This window comes from Peromyscus maniculatus, chromosome 22, assembly GCF_049852395.1.
Source record: "Peromyscus maniculatus bairdii isolate BWxNUB_F1_BW_parent chromosome 22, HU_Pman_BW_mat_3.1, whole genome shotgun sequence".
NCBI classification, from domain to species: Eukaryota; Metazoa; Chordata; class Mammalia; order Rodentia; family Cricetidae; genus Peromyscus; species Peromyscus maniculatus.
The window spans coordinates 18,080,036-18,103,205 of record NC_134873.1 but is presented as its reverse complement, the minus strand read 5'-3'; the positions used below and the strand labels follow the sequence as shown (position 1 = coordinate 18,103,205).

The window sequence follows — 23,170 nt, the reverse complement described above, 5'->3', positions numbered from 1 at the left end:
CTCTCCTGGGATTCAAACTCAGGTCACTAGGCTTGGCAGCAAGTGCCTTTACCTGCTGAGCCATCTCACCAGCCCTGGGTGTCTTCTAGAATGCACTATACACACTGCTCAGAGTGTTAGGTCAATCGAACATTTATCCTCTTATGCATAATCCAGGGCCTTTAGAATATTTAAATTCATTTAGCCTTCCCACACATGACATGCTATTATAATCGGGAATTCTGTTTTTGTTTCGGTTTTTTCGAAACAAAGTTTCTCTGCATAGCCCTGGCCATCCTGGAACTCACTCTGTAGACCAAGCTGACTTTGAACTCACTGATCCACCTGCCTCTGCATCCCAAGTGCTGGGATTAAAAGCATGCACCACCACTGCCTGGCAGGAATTTTATTTTTTAATACACTTTTTATTTCATAGTGCTCACAAAAGCTGTAATAGTAGTAACTAAACCCCATTTACCCTTTCTCCTCTATCCTTAGCATCTTTTTTTAAAATTTATTTTATTTATTATTTATTTATTTATTTATTATTATAGATATTTTGTCTGCATGAATGTCTGTGTACCACATGTGTGCCCAAGAGAGTCAGAAGAGGGCATCAGATCCCCTGGAACTGGAGTTACAGGCAGTTGTGAGCCACCATGTGGGTGCTGGAACTCAGCCCAGGTCCTCTGCAAGAGCAGCCAGTGATCTTAACCACTGAGCCATCTCCCAAACCCTACTCTTTTGCTTTGATTGTTGTTGTTGTTGTTTGAGGCAGGGTTTCTCTGTGTAACAGCTCTGGCTGTTCTGTAACTCTCTCTATAGACCAGGCTGGCCTCAAACTCACTGAGATCTGCCTGACTCTGCCTCTCAAGTGCTGGGATTAAAGGCGTGGGCCACCGCTGCCCAGCTCTTACAGGCTCCGTGGTTCTTGCAGAGGACCCAGCTCTTTGACAGATTCAAGACCCATGCTAGCCTGTCTAAACCCAGTTCCACCTAAGTTGTGAAAATAACAACTAGCTGACCGGGAAGAATGGTCGTGAGTTCCATTTTCAATATATTAGACTTCCAGTGTGTTCAGTATCCAACTGTCGCCTACCCTAAATCCTCCTGGTTTTGATGCAGCAAATGGGTGCCCAAGAGATCACGTGCCTTTATCTTCTTCAACCCAATGGTCAGCCCCACCCACCCACCCATCCACCCCACCCACCCACCCATCCACCCCCTCACCCCCCCATCAACATTTCAGCATCATGGCTGCCTGTTCTAGTTGTTTTCATCTCCTCGGATGTCTGCTTTCTCCAGAGTGCTAGCAGTGTGGAGGCTGGTTGTAGACCATTTGTCTCAATAATTCTTTAGGAGAGATCGCTCTTGACATGTAGCCTCCGATTCACAATCTCCTACTGCATCCTCGAAAATGAGGGGATTAGAGTCACGTACCGCCGTGCCTTACCCAATTCTAACAAATTTCTGAACTATTTTAGCTCTGCCTAGAGCCCAGAATCCCCTAAAAGGACCTAACCCCCTGTTGTTCACTCCACAGAACCACTTAAGCCTTCAAAACAGTCTCAGGTTTTATTTGCCTCATTTTAACCTCATTTGTTCCAAAACTTTCCTTGATTCTTGACTTCCCCTCTAATATCCCAAAATAATTCTAGCAATGAACGTTCCTTAACTCTCTCTATAGGGGAGGTCCTGGGGTATCTCTTAATCGGCTATTTCTCTGCCACAAGGGGGAGCCAGATCTCCGCCGTAAGAGTCGTGGCTGCAGGTACTGAGACTGCACCTGGGATGAATCCAGGTGCCTTTATTTATCAAAACCCGTGGTAGCTGAAGTCTAAAGCTGTACAGACAAGTTTCTAGTGTTCTTTGGATCCCACCACCAAAGGGTCCCCAGCACATCCAGAGTTCCTTTGCTCTTTCTTCAAACACAGGGAGAGGATGCAGTCAAAGCCCTCTGCTCACTGGTCTCTTAAGTGGATGTGGCATTCATTCTAGTCAGAAGGATCTTGTCTCATTGGGATTGTCTTTCTTTAATGAATAGTACCTTCTCTCTTGCCCGAAATTACCTGGTGCCCCCATTTTCCTTGTTTGTGATAACTGACTTTTTGCAAGGTTAGGTTCCAAAGCAAGACATTTAGTTTTATTTCTGAGATCAGAAGATGCCAGTAAAAGTGGAAATGATCCGGCTGAGAGCGGGACTCTTCCCCGATCCTGGGTTGTTAGTGCTCCCCCCACCCCACTCCCCGAAACTGGATTTGTCCCACCACCACGTGTATTGTTGGCACAAGTCCTCGTGGGAGTGGACCACGGCTCTGCCCCTTCGAGGTCCCAGAATCGTCAATTCAGTGCACTCCAGGCTGTAGGGTCTCCAAGGGCTCGGGTGGTGCGTTTCTGACCCGGCCCAGAGAGGGCGCTCCTGACAGCCTCGCAGACGGAAGGAGCTGCAGCCAGGCGTGCCTTAGCCTCCGCGATGGAGCACCGGAGGAGCAGACTCAGCAAGGCTGTGGGGATCACCTGTGGGAAGGGGCAGGGCGAGCTGGAGAAAAGGTTATGTGAGAAAGACCCTGGGAGAGGCAGAGAATTGGGCACAGGAGGTAAGGTGGGTGCAGGAATAGGAAGCTGTTACCAAGACTAGAAAGAAGTCCTGTGCAAAAGCCTCTCAGTCCTTCTTGATGCCCCTCCAAGGCAGAACAGAAGCCCCTTTGTTGGTATCTTTTTTTGCCTCTGTAGTTCCTGTCACAGTCACGCCTCCCCACCCCACCCCTACCCCCGTCCACCTACCCCTCCAAATGGGAGCTCCATGTGGCACGGATCTCTGAGCTTTGTAAATCCAGTGTCACACCAAGTTCCATAGATGTTTAAGATCCTCAGAAAGTTTTGGTTGAATAGCCGGCAAGGGGGAAGGATACCTTTTCCTTCTCGTGGGCAACCTGGACATGGCCGGAGATGGGAGCAGCCCGGACATCATCTGACAGTGGTTGGGGAAAATGGATTGCTTGGAGGAGGCTCTCGATGCAGCAAGCCTTGGACTGTCCAGAGAACCGCTGTCGAAGTAGTAAGGTCCGTGTCCGGGCAGATGCCAAGGAGAACGGAGAACAGTGCCACAGGAGAAGGAAGGGATTTGAGGAGGTGGGCGGGGTGGGAGGGTGAGGGTCGGGGTGTTGGGCTCCTGAAGATTGGCAGAAGACACCGGAGAATTTGTCCCCTCCGACAATCCCATAACCACGAGGTATAACGAAAAACTGAGTTAAAGGAGTTGGTGGTGGACCACGGCTGGCCCATGAGAAGTGGGAAATTGGTGAGATTTACAGCTGCGATCCAACAACCCCATAGATCAATGCTCAATGGTAGCAACCTTCAAGGCCACCCATCTTTAAGGAGAAAATAAATAAGTTCACAAAAATTTCATAAACATATTAAACAGGATATCAAATTAAAATTTCTAGAAAATAGTGTCTGGGAATAGAGGCCAGTAAAGAGCACATGCCTAGCATGTATGAACTATCAATTCAATCCCCAGCACCATACACTCATTAAAAAAAAAAAAAAAACTCAGAAAGCTAATACCATGTACCTAAAACAAGCAACAGAGACATAATGAATTAGTCTCAGTAAGTCACTGAGCAAATACAAACCACTGGAAGAGTGAAGCAGGCTGAGCAATGTGTCCAGTAAGTATCTGACAATGGTGCGTAACTGCTCTGTGGACGATGTCTGAATCAAGTCTTCTGGAACTGATGTTTCGCTCAGTGTCTTCCGACTTGCACCTATGGCTACTTTGAGCCTCTGCACTGCATTATGAGCCAGATTTAGTTGAAGCTGTAGCCGAATACAATCTTGATAAGCAGAAAAAACCCTACTGTCTTCCTCAACTGCTTTGTCTGGTTTTTCGCAAGAAGTACTGCGCATTGTTTGCACTGTTGAGAGGAGGAAGATCAATGCTCTGCAAAAGAGCTTCCAGACGATGACAGGCTAAGTTATATCTGTGAGTAAAAATAAATGAAGTCATTCCTTCAGTCTTCTTCTGGAGCTACACACTGAAAAGCACATCTCTTAAAATACATTAAAGTACAACTACTATGAAGAATTATTGTTGGGCCAGGTACTGTGGAGAACACCTTTAATCCCCCTACCCTAGAGGCAAAGGGGGGCAGCAATCTGTGGCTGGAGGACAGCCTGGTCCACACAGTCAATTCAAGGTCCCTCAGAGCTACAAATAAAGACCCTGTCTTAAAGAAAACAAAACACCAAAACTACTGTTGACAAATATTAATAAATGATACGAGTTAGCTAACAATACTCTCATGCTTTCAATCCTGCTGTAATGTACCTTTGCTCCTTTCCCTTTTTTTTTAAGGTTTTTTTTTTTTTTTTTTTTTTTTTGGTTTTTCGAGACAGGGTTTCTCTGTGTAGCTTTGCGCCTTTCCTGGAACTCACTTGGTAGCCCAGGCTGGCCTCGAACTCACAAAGATCCGCCTGCCTCTGCCTCCCGAGTGCTGGGATTAAAGGCGTGCGCCACCACCGCCCGGCTTTTTAAGGTTTTATAAAATCCTTATTGACAAATAATTCACAGAGTATACAATTTGCCTGTCTGCACAATTTGATAGACTTTAGTCCAGCATCCTCATAGGCCCATGACCCCATCACCACTTTCTATTTTACAACATCGCTGTCTTCAATTTCATACACACATATAATGTATGGTGATTACATTCCACCTTATTTTTTTTAATGAACATAATATTTGCAACTGTAACCATTTTTAAGTTCACAATTCAGAGGCATGAATTACATTCAAGATATTAATTACACTCATGATATTCATTATTACACTCATATTAATTACATTTGTGATATTCATTGATTACATTCCCAGTATTCATTCAATAACTATATTTATGATATGATTTATTACATTCATATTATGTCCTGATACTACTGTCCATTTGTAGGGCTTTTCCATCACACAAAACAGAAACTCTGTACTTAAGAAATCACTGCTCTATATTCCTTTCTTCTCCATCTTGAGATAACGTCTTATCTTTCTGTCTCTATGAATTTGTATAGATCCATATCTGTCACCATGCACAAAACTCAAATCCAAGTGGATCAAAGACCTCAACATAAATCCAGTTACTTTGAACCTGACAGAAGAGAAAGTAGGAAGTACTCTTAAACACATTGGCACAGGAGATCACTTCCTAAATATAACACCAGTAGCACAGACACTGAGAATAACAATTAATAAATGGGACCTCTCGAAATTGAGAAGCTTTTGCAGGGCAAAAGACACAGTCAATAAGACAAAAAGACAGCCAACAGAATGTGAAAAGATCTTCACCAACCCCACATCTGACAGAGGATTGATCTCCAAAGTATATGAAGAACTCAAGAAACTAGACATCAAAATACTGAACAATCCAATTAAAAAATGGGCTATAGAGCTAAACAGAGAATTCTCAAAAGAAGAATCTCAAATGGCTGAAAGACATTTAAGGAAATGCTCAGCACCCTTTGTCATCAGGGAAATGCAAATCAAAACGACTCTAAGATACCACCTTATACCTGTCAGAATGGCTATGATCAAAAACACTAATAACAATCTATGTTGGAGAGAATTCAGAACAAGGGGAACACTCCTTTTCTCCCTTCTAGGTAGATACAGAAATAATTTAATAATATATGAACAATTTTTTACTAACCTGCACTGTATATCTTCTTGTAAAGCAACCATCATTGCTAAATGCTGGTCAATTTCTGGCTGGTTGGCAGACTCGCCTTCACCTCTTAGAGAATCATGCATCAACTTCAGTTTACTTTCCCAAGGCAAGATATAGGTATGTCCATAGTAAAATCCTAATGACAGTTATCTGAAATGAAGAGTTAAAAATAAGCAAACACGTATGTGATACAATAAAAAAAAATCTGAGCTATATATTTGGAAAAATACAGATTTACTTCTTCAACTATATGTCAATGTATTACTAAGAAACATGAAAAATATACACATTTACTTTCCTGAAGTTCTTTACCTTCATGAATCTGCACACAGGTGGTGGTATTAAGTCATGAAGACTTAAGTGAATGGGTGCTTATATCAGTTGCCACTACCAAACGCCTCCCATCCATTTCTTCTCCTAACGTCCATATGTCAATTGATAAGGAGGCCAAGTCTCCACAAGTGGGAATCAGTACATCCGTCAATAGTATAGGTCTTCCAGAATCCAAGGTCATAAATCTCCTGGATTCTATGAAGGAAAAAGAAGTAAGTGACCCACCAAAATAGGGATCAAATAACCAAATTATATACTCAAAAACAGATTAAGCAATTCTTCATAAAAAAATTCAAGTTATTAAACTATAAATAAGTAGATAAGTAAAAATAGCTTTATCAATACTTATTCATAAAATCTCTTAGTTGCTTAGTATGTCAAGGCTCAAGATTTGACCTCTCAACAAAAATCTGCTAGTGATGATGGAACTATTAAGGCAACTCCATGTAGTTAAAAGGGAGGTTTATTTGGGGGTTTTATTTACAACAGGTAAAAGGATAGGTTACAGGGTCCGGGAGAGGTGAAATGCAGCCCAGCGGTGTTCTCTGGAGAACTCTGTTTCATCTACCATCCAACAACCAGGATTACCAGGAACCAAGAGAGCCAGCATATCCCAGCTCGTAGGCATGACAGTTACCAGAAGCCTCAATGCAGGTAGTACTTCCGGGTCAAAGCTGGAACAACTACTCACTACATGCTAGAGTTTTGAAAGCCTGAGGTCAAAAATTTTAAGACAGTTAATTCGAAAGCACTCAGCTAGAGTAAATTCTCATATTTATTTCAAACATTATAGTTTAACAACTAAGTCAGCGAATACATTAAAAGGTATATCTAATAAAGTACCTGTCTTTTATTCAGACACAGAACATTTTCTGTCTTAGTTTCTCCACTAGATAGATTAGCTATACCAAGATGTAATTTCATTTGTAAGAGTCTTGTTAACTTCTGGGCCAAGAGTCTAATACACTGGGTTTAATATGTGGTAAAGCATGGTTGAAATTACACAGTAACAGTACCATCAAAAAATATAAATCATAGGCTGGGTGGTGGTGGCGCACACCTTTGATCCCAGCACTGGGGAGGCAGAGGCAGGTGATCTCTAAATCCGAGGTCAGCCTGGTCTACAAAATGAGTTTCAGGACAGCCAGGACTACTACACAGAGAAACCCTGTCTCAAAATAAAAAAAAAGAGCACATACTGCTCTTTCAGGAGCCATATTTGATTCTCAGCACCCACATCAGGCTCCTTGCTCACAACCAACTCTAACTCTGGTTCCAGGGAAATCCAACTCCTCCACCCTCTGTGGGCACCTGAACTCATGTGCACAAAGCCAGATAAGACAGACACCATGCATGCAAACACACACACACACACACACACACACACACACACATATCCATTCACAAACTCATGCAGACAGACGTGCACACTACACAAATTAAAAAGAAAGCTTTTTAAAAATGCCTCAAGGCCTCCAGAAGATACAGACAACTCAAGTGGCTGCCCCAGAATAAATAGAGCAAGCACTGTCTTTCTAGGTCAGCACCATATCAGAAAACTTGAGAACAGATTTCTATTTCTGGTCTTATACACAACAAAAGCAAATCCCTTTACTGAAGTGAAATGCAAATCATTAATAATACCATAATTCTTTTTCATTGAATTGGTATGAGGGGCAGTTTAGCAATCTTTACCATCTACACTCTGCAGAGAAAAAAAATGACTAAGATGTACAGGAATAGTGCTGATTTGACAGAACTATATTAAAAGAAAAGGCAATTTCCAAGAGTTTCCGAAACAATAAATAAAAGTCTAGTTCACTTCCTCACAGGCTCGTAGGATGCAGTTGTGTTCATGTACAGTATAAACAACTGTACCCATACAGAGCAACAATTTTCCCTCTATGTTATTAGCACCAAAGCTCCTACCAATTAATAATTAAATGTGCAGAAAATACCAAGAGAATGTTATAAGCTTTAAATTCCCTCTTCTAAAGCAAATAAGATTCAATTATTAATATAATGAAAAGCACAGATATAATATGTCCATTTTCCTCCTAAGGATATTAAAATTTTGCTGTTGCTTTAGTATAAAACTGAATAGAATTAGAAGGTAAAAGATAGCTAAGATTTATTTGTAAATATGCATACTCCCACACCAATTACAGATTTCTGAAATACTGCATGACAGAAATGTAGATATAATGCTAGCTTCAGGACACTACCTTACAGCCTTATTTCTGGCATAATGGTAACTGAGCAACTACTACAGTTCAAGCAGACTGTTTGTATCATTCATATTTCAATAGGCAAGATTTAGATAGAATAGTCTCACTTTTTCAATGTAATTAGCCAACCTATACAACTTGCACCTTCCATGGCTCTTATTCTTGGTAGCAAATGTAATTTGTTTGCAATAAGTCATAAAAGGGCCAACAGATTTAGGAAAGAAAAAAATAACTTGAAAAATGCAAAGATTACCTGAATGCATTTGCTCTATAATAATGGACTGGTGAGGTGGAGGCTGAAGAAAAATGTGAGGCATGAGAAATTGCAAGGGCTAGACCAGAACCAAGTGGATTCTACAAAAGAAAACAATGTAAATGTACTGATACTACTCTTGCTCTAAAAAACCATCTAACCATAGCATTAAACTAACTAGTCTCATTTCCTGATACACATTTTGAAATATGTTATAAAAGAAAAGTTATTATCTATTGAAAACACCATTTACCATTCTAGACTTGTTGGAATTTTTGTTATGTGCAGCAAGATTCACTGCTGGGGGATCAATGACTGAGCCTGGAAAAAGCTGTGCAAGCTCGGCATTAATCACAACAGAAACTGCTTCGTTGGGCGGAGTGAGTGGTGGAGTCATAAAAAGTGGTGTTGTTTTTGGAGTAGGTGGAATAACATCAAATGGATGGATGAAAAATCCAGGGGCAGCCACTGGGTTGGAAGGCACAGAGTTGTGAACAGGACCTGCTGCTGATGCTGATGCTGATGCTGCAGCTGCTGCAGCTGTTGTCTGGTGCAACTTGGCTTCCAGCTTTGCTTTCTGTAAAAGAAACAAAGGCAACACCTATAGAAGAATCCTGACTACCTACGTTGTGAGGAACACTCTATGATTCCATATAATGAAGTTAGACAGGATCAACTAGATCCTCGTTACATGAAGATGAAACTGGACTCAACAGCACAGGAAGCCCTGCCTCACGAGGACACGTCTTGAAATGCTGTCTACAAATTTCCTGTACGTTAGGGAACTAGAAATGGAGCAAAAGATGAAAAGTAAGCAGAACAATTAAATGTAAATAATAAAACCAAGTTCTGCTAAAAACAAAATGAACCAAAAATAAATCAATGCTGACTGACCTAAGTTCTCAAGAGCAATTTGCAAAGTTTGCATTTAGTCAGCAATTAAATCTATAAACCATATTATCATTATTGCTATACTTAGAATTGAATTAATATAATTGGTCTTTTTAATGTCCTATATTCTCTATTCCATGAAAATTGTAACTGGTAACTTTACAATGTTTCTCCAAGAGTTTTTAAACATAAAATAGAATTAACTTCAAGACTCAACAAAAAGTATCATTTTCTTTCAATCATGTATTAAAAATGCATTCATATAAGTTTAATACATTTAAACATATCACAAAGACTTTACCTCAATTTTCTGTTGCAAACGATTAGCTCAGATTGAACAACCTACTTCCTTTATGAAAATAATGGTCATTTTTACAGTACTTTTCAGCTTTTGAAGTTTAGAGACAGCATGAACAAAGAGCCAAATAGTCTCCAACCTGTTGCTGAAGCTTCAAAAGCTGCTGCTGTTTCTCTTGCAGCACCTGTAGCTGTTGCTCAGCTGAAGCTATTGCGTGAGAGAGAGACTGCAAAGCTACCTGGGCTGCTGAACTGAGGGCTGTCGAGGCTTCCCCAGCTGTCCCAGATGATAGTCCACCTACTGCAGGAGTAACCCCGAAGGAACTCACTGCCTAAAACAAGGAAAAAACAAACATAGACCCAGGATGAAGAAAAGGCTCACAGAGGTACATAGTCAAAGTACATAATTTGACATTAAAATTATATTCAGTATGTGACTTAAAAAAAAAAAGAGGCTGGGATTTCATTCAGTGTGGTGGTATTGTGTTCCCCGAAATATTGTGCACCCTAATAAACTTATCTGGGGTCAGAGACAGAACAGCCACAATATTAAACATAGAGGATAGGCAGTGGTAGCACACACCTTTAATCCAGAGGCAGAAATCCATCTGTTCAAGGGTACAGCCAAGCATGGTGACTCACGCCTTTTATCCCAGGGGATGGTAGAAAGTAGAAAGGTATATAAGGCGTGAGGACCAGAAACTAGAAGCATTTGGCTGGTTAAGCTTTCAGGCTTCTAGCAGCAGTTCAGCTGAGAGCCATTTGGATGTGAGGACACAGAGGCTTCCAGTCTGAGGAAACAAGACCAGCTGAGAAGTTGGCCAGGTGAGGTTAGCTGTGGCTTGTTCTGTCTCTCTGACCTTCCAGCATTCACCCCAATACTTGGCTCCAGGTTTGATTTTATTAATAAGAACTTTTAAGATTCATGCTACAATTCAGTGCTAGGGCATTTGCCTAAAAGGCTCAGAAACCCGAGTTCAATCACCAGTATCACCATATACATACGAACACTGCAATGTAGTGTTACCGATACTGATACTCAAGATCTAAGAGGGTCCTAGATCTCAAATCTCAAATCAAAAATTTGAGTCATAGCCGGGCGGTGGTGGCTCACGCCTTTAATCCCAGCACTGGGAGGCAGAGCCAGGTGGATCTCTGTTAGTTCGAGGCCAGCCTGGTCTCCAAAGCGAGTTCCAGCAAAGAGGCAAAGCTACAAGAGAAACCCTGTCTCGAAAAACCAAAAAAAGAAAACAAAGCAATCTTCACCTTACTAGAACCTCAATACATATATATGTACTTTAAATCTGAAGTGTCATCAACACACTTCATTAACTAAACTTAGTGGTTATTACCACAATGAAAAGATACAAAGAAAAATTTGAAGGACAACACACTAAAATTAACTGATAAATTCTTTTAAAACTCTATCCTTTCTATAACCAAAGCCCAGGGTTATAAGCTGTGACGTTTCCTGTTGTTGGTATTTTTAGATCTGCTTCTTTGACAGGACTAGGAACTTAATTCAGACTCTTGAGCACACTTGGTATCTACCACTGAGCGATACGAGGCCTGTTACATTATAATGAAGAGGTTGAAATGGCACTTGCTTAAATAAGGTATCCAGTAAATCAGTTAAAGGAACGATTCAAGTCCTTCTATGGAAGAAATACAGACTTAGGCCAAAATACATATATCCTTTTGTTGTTGTTTTGTTTTCATTTTTCTTTTTCTTTTTCTTTTTTTTTTTTTTTTTTTTTTTTTTTTTTTTGGTTTTTCGAGACAGGGTTTCTCTGTGTAGCTTTGCGCCTTTCCTGGGACTCACTTGGTAGTCCAGGCTGGCCTCGAACTCACAGAGATCCGCCTGGCTCTGCCTCCTTGTTTTCATTTTTCAAGACAGGGTTTCTCTGTGTAGCCCTGGCTGTCCCAGAACTCACTCTGTAGAACATGCTGACCTCTAATTCACAAAGATCCTTCTGCCTTTGAGATTAAAGGCGTGTGCAACAGCCACCCAGTAAAAATACAAAAATTATTTTTTATAAAATTTTTAATTTTTTACGCCAAAATATAATTATAAACATAAATATAAAGAATGAGGGCTGGAGAGATGGCTCAGTGGTTAAGAGCACTGGCTGCTCTTCCAGAGGACCCGGGTTCAATTCCCAGCACCCATATAGCAGCTCACAACTGTCTGTAACTCCAGTTCCAGGGGATCTGACAACTCCACACCAATGTACATAAAATAAATTTAAATAAGTTATTTTAAAAATGAGAAAAATATATACATACACTAGAAAAACCAGAGAAGAAAAATCAAAATATTTCTGAGCAAAAATACTAAACTATTACAATTCTTTATTTTTTTTAAAACCACAGCAAGTGTAGATTTACTAAGGAAAAGTGAGGAAAACTCTTTAAGGTGGGAAGGATCCAAGGGAGGCATACCATATTATATTCTTTTACACAAGCACAATGTAGACTAGCAGTTTTCCAAAACAGCTACCTTATTCTGACCACAGGAGGGCAGTGTGTCTCACAAAAAAAATCCTACTGGAACTGTTCAAACTACAAAACACAATTTAAACAAACTACTCTTATGACAATATGATTAAACATGAAAAAAAAAATTAGAAATCAACAGTATAGGGCTGGAGAGATGGCTCAGTGGTTAAGGGCACTGTCTGCTCTTCCAGAGGTCCTGAGTTCAACTCCCAGCACCCACATGGTGGCTCTCAACCATCTGGATCCGGAGCCGATGCCCTCTTCTGTCTGATGCCCTCTCCATCATGCAAATGGAGCACTCATATACATAAGATACATAAATAAATAAATCTTTATTAAAAAAAAAAACAGTATAAAGAACTCAATGGCTCAGCTGTTAAAAGCACCGACTTACTGCTCTTCCAGAGGACTCGGGGTCAATTCCCAGACGCCACACAGCCACAAACAACTGTTTGTATTCTAGTTCCAGAGGACGCAACACCCTCACACAGACATACAAGCAGGCAAAACAACAATTTCAATTTCTCCTTAAAGTAACGTTTCTTCGTAAATACACGTTTTTAACTTTTTTTTTCAAAACAAGACCTCACTAACACTCATTCTGAAATGATTTCTAAATTCCGTATAACAAAAATGTGGGCGGGGGCGGGGTGTGTGTGCCCACTAAACACAATTTCGTCGGTCCACCTTCACTTTGGCTAAAGAAAAGTGGAGGCCCGGTAAACTACACGTCCCACCATGCATTGCTGCCTTATTCAGAGTAGGTCTCTACGGAAACAGAAAAAAAAAAAATTCTCCAAGTCCCACCTGTTACTTCGTTTCTAAACACCTCCTGCACTTTCAGCTCGGACGGCAAACACAAAAGCCTCGTGACCTGCCGTTGGCTCCCAGAGCCAGATAAGCGGGGGCCCCGGGGTCTGGTGGCACCAGCGTCTCGGCGGGGGGGGAAACGCCACCGAGCTCCAGCGCTCCCCTCTCCTTCCCGGGGCTGGATGCACGCACAAGCCTCCTCCTGCCTGCATCCAATCGGGGCTCTCCAAGGCGACCCTAACCGCCGCCCTCTGCGCGTGCTTTCGAGGCCCTCAGCCCGGTCGCAGGGCCAAGTGACCTCCCTTCTCCGGAGACCGGTAGCCCGGCGAGAAAGCTGGCGATCAACTCAGGTTGGCCTCGAACTCACAGAGATCTGCCTGCCTCTGCCTCCCGAGTGCTGGGATTAAAGGTGCGCGCCACCACCGGCTGAAAGTATTTGTTGTTAATGATACAGAATGCATGTATAGGGGGCTAGGAATAAACCTCAGTGCAAACATTCCTGCCTCCCCTGGATACTGGGTTTTGAACCTGCAGCCTTGTGTTAGCCTTGTACCACTCAGCTATACTCCTGACCATTTTGTTGTTGTTTTTGAGACAGTCTCCCTGAATTATCCAGTTGTTCTTGAATTCTGTCTGTAGCTTGGGCAGCCTTTGAACTTGCCCTCCTCATTGCTCAGCCTTTCCAGTGCCTTCACCATGAAGGCACAACTCTAGAGACAACCTATTGTCTAGCACGTAAGAGATCACTAGATGGGTTCCAGCAGTTCATACAACCTCCTTTTATTGGCAATATTTCCTGTCTCAAAAGCGGTGTCCTGGCCCATCCTTGGCTTCCTAGCACTAAGGCAATTAGAAGCTTAAGGTTGCCCATGAGGTCTGCTGAGAAGCAAGTTTCAGGTCAGCCCTGGCTGTATGAGAGACCCTGTGTCAAAAAAGAACCAACAATAAAAAGTGTGTGTGTGTGTGTGTGTGTGTGTGTGTGTGAGATAAATGTGGGTTCCTTTGTGGCTTTTTGAAACAGGGTGTCTCTCTTTGTAGCCCTGACTGTCATGGAGACTAACACTGGCCTGGAACTCACAGAGATCACCTGCCTCTCTCTGCCTCCTGAGTGTTGGAATTAAAGGGGTGCATCATCACACTCAACCTACATGTGGATTTTTTGAGTAAAAGATTGATACCTTTCCTCAAATTTTAAATTTATCTTTACTTATTTATACTAGGGAACAAATCCAGGACTTCAACATGTAGGCAAGTGCTCACCCACTGAGTTTACATCCTTACCTCTCAGTTCAAAAGGGCTATATTAACTAGAAAGAAAATAAAAAGGATGAGAGACCATCAGCTACTGATCACAGGATTCTGGCAATTGATACGTATATATATTTTCACCAATCCCTTTAATAACTCACAACACTATACATAAGATTCATGGTACATGCCACCTCAGTTCAAAGCCTGTCTCTAGTCAACTCAAGAAGGCCCAACTCAAGCCAAACCAGGGAGACCTCTAAGAGCTTGAGACCCTAACCAGTCTTGACCAATTTGCCAACTCTAACATGCTTGCCTAAAGTCAGGTCATGACTGGGAACCGGCTCTACATTGATTCTGCTCAGAATCCATGCCTCTGACCCTACATGGAGCAATAGCAATGGTATTATGTGACAGACATTTCCTGGGAAAACACAGAGACACAACATGCTCATCTACTCACTTCAGTAAGAGAGCCCACAACAGACCAAAGTAAGAATTGCACCAATGTCCAATATGAGAACCAGTGAGTTTTGTATTGGGGTCACTAACAAGAGCATGGGTGAGTGGTGACTTAGAAGGAGCAGGAATGACGGACAAAAGCAGCTGCATCACCAGAGAGCCCATCATGAGTGCAAGCTCAGAAAACTCCAGCTTGGCCAAATTTCTCTCTTGTTAGGTGGTTTTCCTGATCAGAATCTTGTTTGTTTTTTGAGACAGGGTTTCTCTGTGTATCCCTGGCTGTCCTGGAACTCATTAAGTTATAAGAGCTAGTTGAGAAAAAGCTTAATCTAAGATCAAGCTTTCATAATAAGTCTCCATGTCCCAAAGAAAAGTCCAGTTACATTTGGCGTCCAACATGGGACATATAAATCCACATAGTGCCTGAGAAAGCTAATAAAAGTTCCAAACATGGAGATGGATGCGGCTTCCTGGTGAACCACAGTCTCTCTGGTACGCTTAGTGCTCTGGGCGTGCCTGTGGGACCCAAAGGGGGCAGAGCCAGCAGCCAGTGCAATGTGTTAATCGGAGCTGTGTGGCAGTCAGAAAACCGTGTGCAGGTGTGCACATACATACACATAGACAGACAGACAGACAGACAGACAGATACACACAAAAGCCAGGTACAGCCCAGAAAAAAAACCTCTGAACAGGTTACCGAGTGCTTAAAAATATGCTTAGGTGCTAAAGAAAGAAAAAATGAGTATAGACAATCATAAAATAAATAGTTTAAAAATAATAAAATAAAGTATTTTAAAAAGGAGTGAAGTAGGGGCTGGAGAGGTGGCTCAGAGGTTAAGAGCACTGGCTGTTCTTCCTGAGGTCCTGAGTTCAATTCCCAGCAACCACATGGTGGCTCACAACCATCTGTAATTTGATCTGGTGCCCTCTTCTGGTGCGTAAGCAGAATACTGTATACATAATAAATAAATAAATCTTTAAAAAAAAAAAAAAAAGGAGTGAAGTAATATAAAAAAAAATAGCCATGTAAGGATGGGAAATACACAAGATGCTCTGATCCTGTATGTTGCTCTATTGACTTTAAATGTTTGAAATGCTGATGAGCAAAGGGCAAATATTGCTGAGAGATAATTAGATCATATATAAAAAAATACTAAATTAAACCAGCATATAAATATTAAGGATGTCTTAACTTTAGAATGAAAGTCAAAAATTGTGTTGCATTGGAAGAGAGGTTGTGGTGATATTTTATTTGTACTGAAATGTTATTTTAATTTTATGTTAATAAATAAAGTTGCCCTGGGGTCAGAGCTATTAGAGCCATAGTGAGAGCGTGGTGGTTAGAAGAGCTAGGTAGATTTCTGTGTGTTCAGGGATACAGCCAGTATTGGAGACATACGCCTTTAAGACCTGGAGGGCGGTACTTACAGGCAGTGATGAGGCAGTCATGTGGTTGGGTTTACAACCAATGAGAAGGCAGAACAGAAAGATTATTTAAACAGGGACACAGGAAGTACCTCCCTCTCTCGGGGAAGCTAGGAGCACTGCAGGAGGTAAGATTTTATCTCTGAGCTCTGACCTCTCGGCTTTTCTCTTTTACCTTGGCTCTGTGTTTCTTATTTTAATAATACGATTGGTTACATCTACATCTGGCGCCCAACGTGACAAGAATCCATTAAAAACTGCTTGGGGCCGGCTCCCTAGCCGGAGCAGCCGGCTCCCTAGCCCCAGCCCAGGTCTGCTTGGGCTCAGGCCGGACTGTGAGCTGCTTGCTTAAAGCCAGTGCTACAAACAGCTCAGGCCTGCCCTGCTAAACAGGGCCCCTGGCTGTAAAGCCAAGCCTTGACTCGGCTCAGAGGGAACAAGTGGCTGGCTTTAAGCTTTAGCCGGCTACCCCTTCACTTTCACTTTCACTTTCACTTTCACTTTCCCTTTTGCTTTCTCTCTTGCTTTCTCTCTGTCTCTCTGTTTCTCTCTCTCTCTCTCTCTCTCTCTCTCTCTCTCTCTCTCTCTCTGGATTTACACCTAGGACTCTAGGTGGCTGTTTTGAAATTCGCTCGGATTTCTACTGTTCTACGCAGATTTGGTAAGTCATAAAGGAAACTATTTAAAAGACAAATTTTTTCCACATTTAAAAAAATGGGTTTCCTGTGTACATTGGAAGAAAATTGGGTTTTGTTTGAAATTTTAGGCAGTCTGACAATGGAACAACTATATGAAAAGATTAGTATTATGGGAATTATGCAGTTAATCACCATGCTTATTCTCATTTTACTATTTAAAAAGATAGTCGATTTAAGTGCCAGGATAACAGCTTTAGAAAAACCTGTTAATTTTAACAGTGAAGTTGGTTCAAGTTTGGATCATAAGGTTACAGAAAGAAAGCCTGTTTTCACACAATCATCCTTAATTTATCCTGTAACCGTACAGCAGATGCCTGATCAAATGGCTACACAAAATATCTGGGCTCCAATTGAACTGATGGATTTTAAAAGGTTTAAGGAGGCAATAGTATCTTATGGCATGCATTCCCCATATGTAAAGCAAATGTTAAACTCTTGGTCAACATATAATAGGATTATACCACAGGACTGGCGGGACCTTGCACAAGCTGTTCTGGAACCCAGCCAGAGAATTCAATTTCTGACTTGGTTTAAGGAGGAAGCTAGAAATGTAGAAACACAATGGAGGGATAAAGGAATACAAGTTTGTCAGGATCAGCTTATTGGAGAAGGCCAATATGCTTCAATACAAACACAATGTTTATATGATGTTCAAACCGTAATTTTATGTCGAATGGCAGCCTTGAATGCATGGGACAGAGTTGATGAACCAGGAAAAAAACATGAGTCATTCACAAAGGTTATGCAAGGCCCTAAAGAATCTTTCACAGATTTTTTAGAAAGACTGGCTTCAGCAGTAAACAGAATGGTCTCAGGATCAGAAGCTAGTAAGGCAATAATTGAAGCTTTGGCATTTGAGAATGCGAATGCAGCATGCAAAAGAATAATCAGGCCGTTAAGGGCAAGATCTGCACCTTTGGAAGATTGGATTAGAGAAACAATTAATGTTGAGGTTGATGAGCATGATACGTGGGTAGGAGAAGTAATTTCAAAAGGTTTGAGGAGTGTTAGATGTTTTGGGTGTGGAAAGCAAGGACATTTTAAAAGGGACTGTAAACAGGTCAATCCTAGAAGCAATGTTTCTTCAAGGAACAATGGCAACAGAATGCCCCTTCCTTCTGGAGTATGCAGAAGGTGTGGTAAGGGAAAACACTGGACCAACGAATGTAGATCAACAAAGGACAGACAGGGTAATCCTTTGCCTCAGTTTTCGGGAAACTCCCGGAGGGGCCTCATGCAGGCCCCCATAGCAAAACCAGTTCAAACCTTTCCTGCAGCTGTAGAGGAAATCCCTGCTCTGAGCGATTAAATAACCAAATGACTATTGGAATAAATCAGGCTGGTCAGGATGATGAAAAAGAGAGAATAGAAAATTCAGGAGAAAACATAAAGAAAATTTTTTGGCAAACTTCTATTAATGAACAGAGACCAAAATTAACGATAAAAATAAATGGTGTTTTGTTGTCTGGTCTGGTAGACACAGGTGCGGACATTACCATAATTGCACCAGAATTTTGGCATCCAGCTTGGCCTCTTCAGGAGGTAAACGTTCAACTGTTAGGAATTGGGACATTATCTGGAGTGAAACAGAGTGCAAGATGGCTGGAATGTATAGGTCCAGAAGGACAGAGAGGAAAATTAAAACCATATGTCGCTAACATAGCTATGAACCTGTGGGGTCGAGACTTGTTGCAACAATGGAATACTCAGATTAAAATCCCTCCAATCTCAGAAACAAATCATAAACTAGCACATGTTTCTGAGAGAAATATTAGAAGGCATTATTTTGAGTGGTCACCAGCCATCCATATTATACAGGAACAGGGCACAACAACTGATAATCTTCCAAAAATACCAACAGCTCTACCTTTAAAATGGTTAACAGACAAGCCTGTATGGGTTCAGCAATGGCCTTTAACAACAGAGAAACTCCAGGCTTTAGAAGAGCTGGTAGAAGAACAGTTAAATGCTCAGCATATTGAACAGTCAACCAGCCCTTGGAATTCTCCTGTATTTGTTATTAAAAAGAAATCTGGTAAATGGAGAATGGTAACAGACCTTAGAGCAATTAACAAAGTAATTCAGCCGATGGGCTCTCTACAATCTGGAATTCCTTTGCCTACTCTGTTACCAAAAGGATGGCCTCTCATAGTTATTGATTTAAAAGACTGTTTCTTTTCAATACCCTTACAAGAAAAAGACAGAGAAAGATTTGCTTTCACAGTGCCTACTTATAATAATTCTCAACCGGTTAAAAGATTTCAATGGAGGGTCCTCCCACAGGGAATGTTAAATAGCCCAACTCTGTGCCAATATTTTGTACAACAGCCATTGGAAGTGATACGTAAAAAATTTCCTAAATCTATAATTTATCATTATATGGATGATATTTTACTAGCTGACTCAAATGCAGATACTTTAGAAAGAATGTTTGAAGAAGTAAAGAAAATTTTGCCTTGCTGGGGATTACAAATTGCTCCTGAAAAAATACAAAGAGGAGATTCTATTAATTATTTAGGATATAAAATAGAGCTACAAAAAATTAGACCCCAAAAGGTGCAAATTCGAAGAGATAGACTACAGACTCTTAATGACTTTCAAAGATTATTTGGAGATATTTCTCATCTACGAACTATTGTTGGGGTAAAAAATGATGAACTGACTAATTTGTTCAAAACCTTAGAAGGTGACAAGGACTTAAATAGTCCAAGAGAATTATCACCTGAAGCTGAGAAAGAATTGGCCTTGGTAGAAAAGAAAGTACATGAAGGGCACGTAGATCGTATTGATCCAAAGCTGGATTGCATTTTGGTTATTTTACCTTCTAGGCATTCCCCTACTGGAATATTAATGCAGAGGGAAGATATTATATTGGAATGGATATTTTTACCAAATAAACCAAATAAAAAATTAAAAACTTATGGGGAAAAAATCTCTGACTTGATTTGGAAAGGAAAATTGAGACTTCGTCAATTAGCAGGAATAGACCCAGCAGAAATTGTCGTACCTTTAACTAAGGAGGACATTGAAAAATTATGGACAGAAAGTGAACCTTGGCAAAGAGCTTGCAGTAATTTTTTGGGAGAAATTAACAGCAAATATCCCAAAAGCAACAGAATTGATTTTATAAAGAGAGCTGATTGGATCTTGCCTCGAATTGTACGGCAAAAACCCATATCTGGAGTTCGTACATTTTATACAGATGCCAACAAACAAGGAAAGGCAGGTTACAAATCAGAAAATTTAAGTAAAGTGGTACAAAGTCCTTATAATTCAGTGCAAAAATCAGAATTGTATGCTATTCTGTTGGTATTAATGGATTTTTCAGAACCTCTCAACATAGTAACTGACTCTCAGTATGCTGAAAGAGTGGTATTACATATTGAGACTGCAGAATTTATCCCTGATGCTTCAGAATTAACTTCACTATTTATTCAATTACAAGATACAATCAGGAAAAGGAGTCATCCTTTATATATAACTCACATCCGATCTCATACTGGTCTGCCAGGCCCTCTAGCACAAGGCAATGATGAGATTGATAAATTATTGATAGGAAATGTGCTGGAGGCCTCAGAATTTCATAAAAAACATCATGTCAATAGTAAAGGTTTAAAAAAGGATTTTCCCATAACCTGGCAACAAGCCAAAGAAATAGTAAAGAAATGTCCTACTTGTTCCTTCTATAATCAAACACCATTACCAGCAGGATGTAACCCAAAGGGTACTCAGAGGAATGAAATCTGGCAGATGGACGTGTTTCACTTTGCAGAATTTGGAAAACTGAAATATGTACACCACACTATCGATACTTATTCAGGATTTCAATGGGCAACTGCTTTGAGTTCTGAAAAAGCTGATTCTGTAATCACTCATTTGCTAGAAGTTATGGCCATTATGGGTATACCTGCACAAATCAAAACTGACAATGCTCCATCATATGTCTCTGTTAAAATGAAACAGTTTTTTGCTTATTACAATATAAAGCATATTACAGGTATACCACATAATCCTACAGGTCAAGCAGTTATAGAAAGGTCAAACAGAACTCTAAAGGATATGCTAAATAAACAGAAAGGAGTAACAAAAACCCCCAGAAATAGACTGCATAATGCTCTATTAACTTTGAATTTTCTGAATGCCAATGAGAAAGGAACAACAGCTGCAGAGAGACATTGGGTAATAGAAAAAACTACAGAATTAAATCAGCCTATATACTTTAAGGATGTGCTGACCTCAGAATGGAAACCAGGGTATGTATTACGTTGGGGACGAGGTTTTGCTTTTGTTTCTATAGGAGAAGATAAGCTGTGGGTACCATCAAAATTGATAAAGGTTCGATTTGAACAAGAGAAACCTCTTAATTAGAGGAGGTGATAGTTCATCAACCAGCATGAACATCCAATTTAAACTAACTTGTACCTGTAACACATGTCTTTTCATTTAATCAGATAATAACTTGCCAAAAAGGAACATCCCCAAAATTAGTCTTGGGGGAAGGTTTTTGTTTTTGTCTTTTAGGAGAATGAAGGTTAAGGAATCTGAAGGACACAAGACAAATGAGACAACTGAAGAAAAGGGACAAATCATCTATCCCAGGAAACAGAGTATATTGGAGTATATGGCATATGGGTATATATTATCTAAAAAATTTTATGTCTTCTTAAATGTTTGTTTCTGCTTTTCTCTAAAGATTTAACACTATTGGTTTTCTAATAGTCCCAGTTCAATTAAAATTTAAAGCTGACTTTGGAGTTGGAGAATGGCTCTCTCCTTCTTTAAACTCAAGCATGTTGTTAAAATGAAAATACAAACTCCCTGTATCATGACAGAATAAAAGAGCCATTTTCTGCTATGGGACAGGACAAAAGCCAAATTAATTAAGGGACTATTCTATTACTAATCTCAACTCTTTGATTCTATTCTGATTCTTTAAACTTTTCTTAAAGTATAAATTTTATATCAAAATTTACAAGATTAATATATATATACATTTTAAACTTTGTTAAGATATGAATGGTCATATAGAGTACTAACTAATTCTAGAAAAAAGGCTTCAGTTAGCTGCATATATATGTCTTTGTGTTCGAGTCTCTTATCAGTTTTCTGCAGGAAATCACGGCCAGGCCTAACATCAACTGAAGTCTCCGGAAAGAAGATGGGGCCCCACAACAACAACAACAACAACAATTCCACGTGGACAATAATAATATCACTAAGCTGACAAACATCATCTACAGATCAGCTTTGAACTACAAGGTGCTCAGAACAATTTTGAGATGACTAGCTGAGATGATCCAGTCTCAGAGACTACTTGAATAAGGACTTGAGATAAACCCTGAACTTTGGCTTTATACACAGACTGGATAATAATGAAGGATATAGTTACCTTTCCTAGAATTTGACAATTAACCTAAATTTTTCTTTCAGGATAAAGATAACTTCACCCATACCCAGCAGGAAGCAATTTTAAGAATATGACACCCACATTGCCAAAGAAGTGGTGTGGGGCGGGTGGTTTTTTGGTTCTTTTAATGGGTTTTGGGTCTGGGATAATTTTCAATTGTTTAGGGGGGTTGGTTACAAGTTGTCAAGGGTTAGGAAAAAGGCTAAGCAAAGGAGATTAGATTTAAGGTTCTTGTTTAAAAAAAAAAAAAAAGAAAGAAAAGAAAAAGACAATTACTAGTTTTAAATACTTTACATTATTACCAACTATTAGGATATAAAGAAATGAAAGTTAGTAGTTAGACATTACAATAGAAATTGTAGTCATATTAGATATGTTTTAAAAATTGAGCAGATGTATTTTAGACAGGTCATCTTCAAACCCTTCAGAGATCTACAGAATATGGCATTTAAAATGTTTTAATAACTTAGAAATTTTTCTTTTTTGAGACATGTCGGCTCCTGGCAGTACCAATCTACTTCAGAGAAAATATGGGCATTGAAGAAACTGCATATGGAGTTAATTTTCATTGTGGCAAAAGTTAGCCACTGGACAACAAAGTATCCTCAAATCAACAGGACAAAATGGACAGACAGAACACGAAACAAAGGACTACCGATTCCTGCCAAAACAAGTGTGGTTATGGCTTTATCAGACGGCATCTTCTGAGGCCAGGACAATATGGCACCATCCCTGAAGTGGCCCTCACAATCCAGAAAAGGTACAGTGTCCTTTTCTTCAAAGACAGCTGAACAGGCAGTGGGCCGATGGCTTCTGTTGTGCAATGGAACAGCAACTGAAAGCTCACGCCTCTCAATAGTAGACTGGCATTTAATAGAGGGATGTGGAGAAGGGCATGCTTAGATGAAGCCATATAT

At 40.4% G+C, this 23,170-nt stretch overlaps 1 protein-coding gene across 3 annotated transcripts in view; it reads left to right on the top strand.

The window, feature by feature from the left end:
* Window positions 1–23,170, top strand: part of LOC143270189 (putative Polycomb group protein ASXL2) — a 198,582-nt gene that overhangs the window by 150,918 nt on the left and 24,494 nt on the right. The window contains exon 11 of one of the 3 annotated variants that reach the window (XR_013047181.1): window positions 9,887–10,583. The exons of 1 other annotated variant lie outside the window; for it this stretch is intronic. The gene's annotated coding sequence lies outside the window, so the exon portion shown is untranslated. Of the gene's footprint in view, window positions 1–9,886; window positions 10,584–23,170 lie in introns of those variants that run through there. One more of the 3 variants, XR_013047183.1, reaches the window with a different exon arrangement.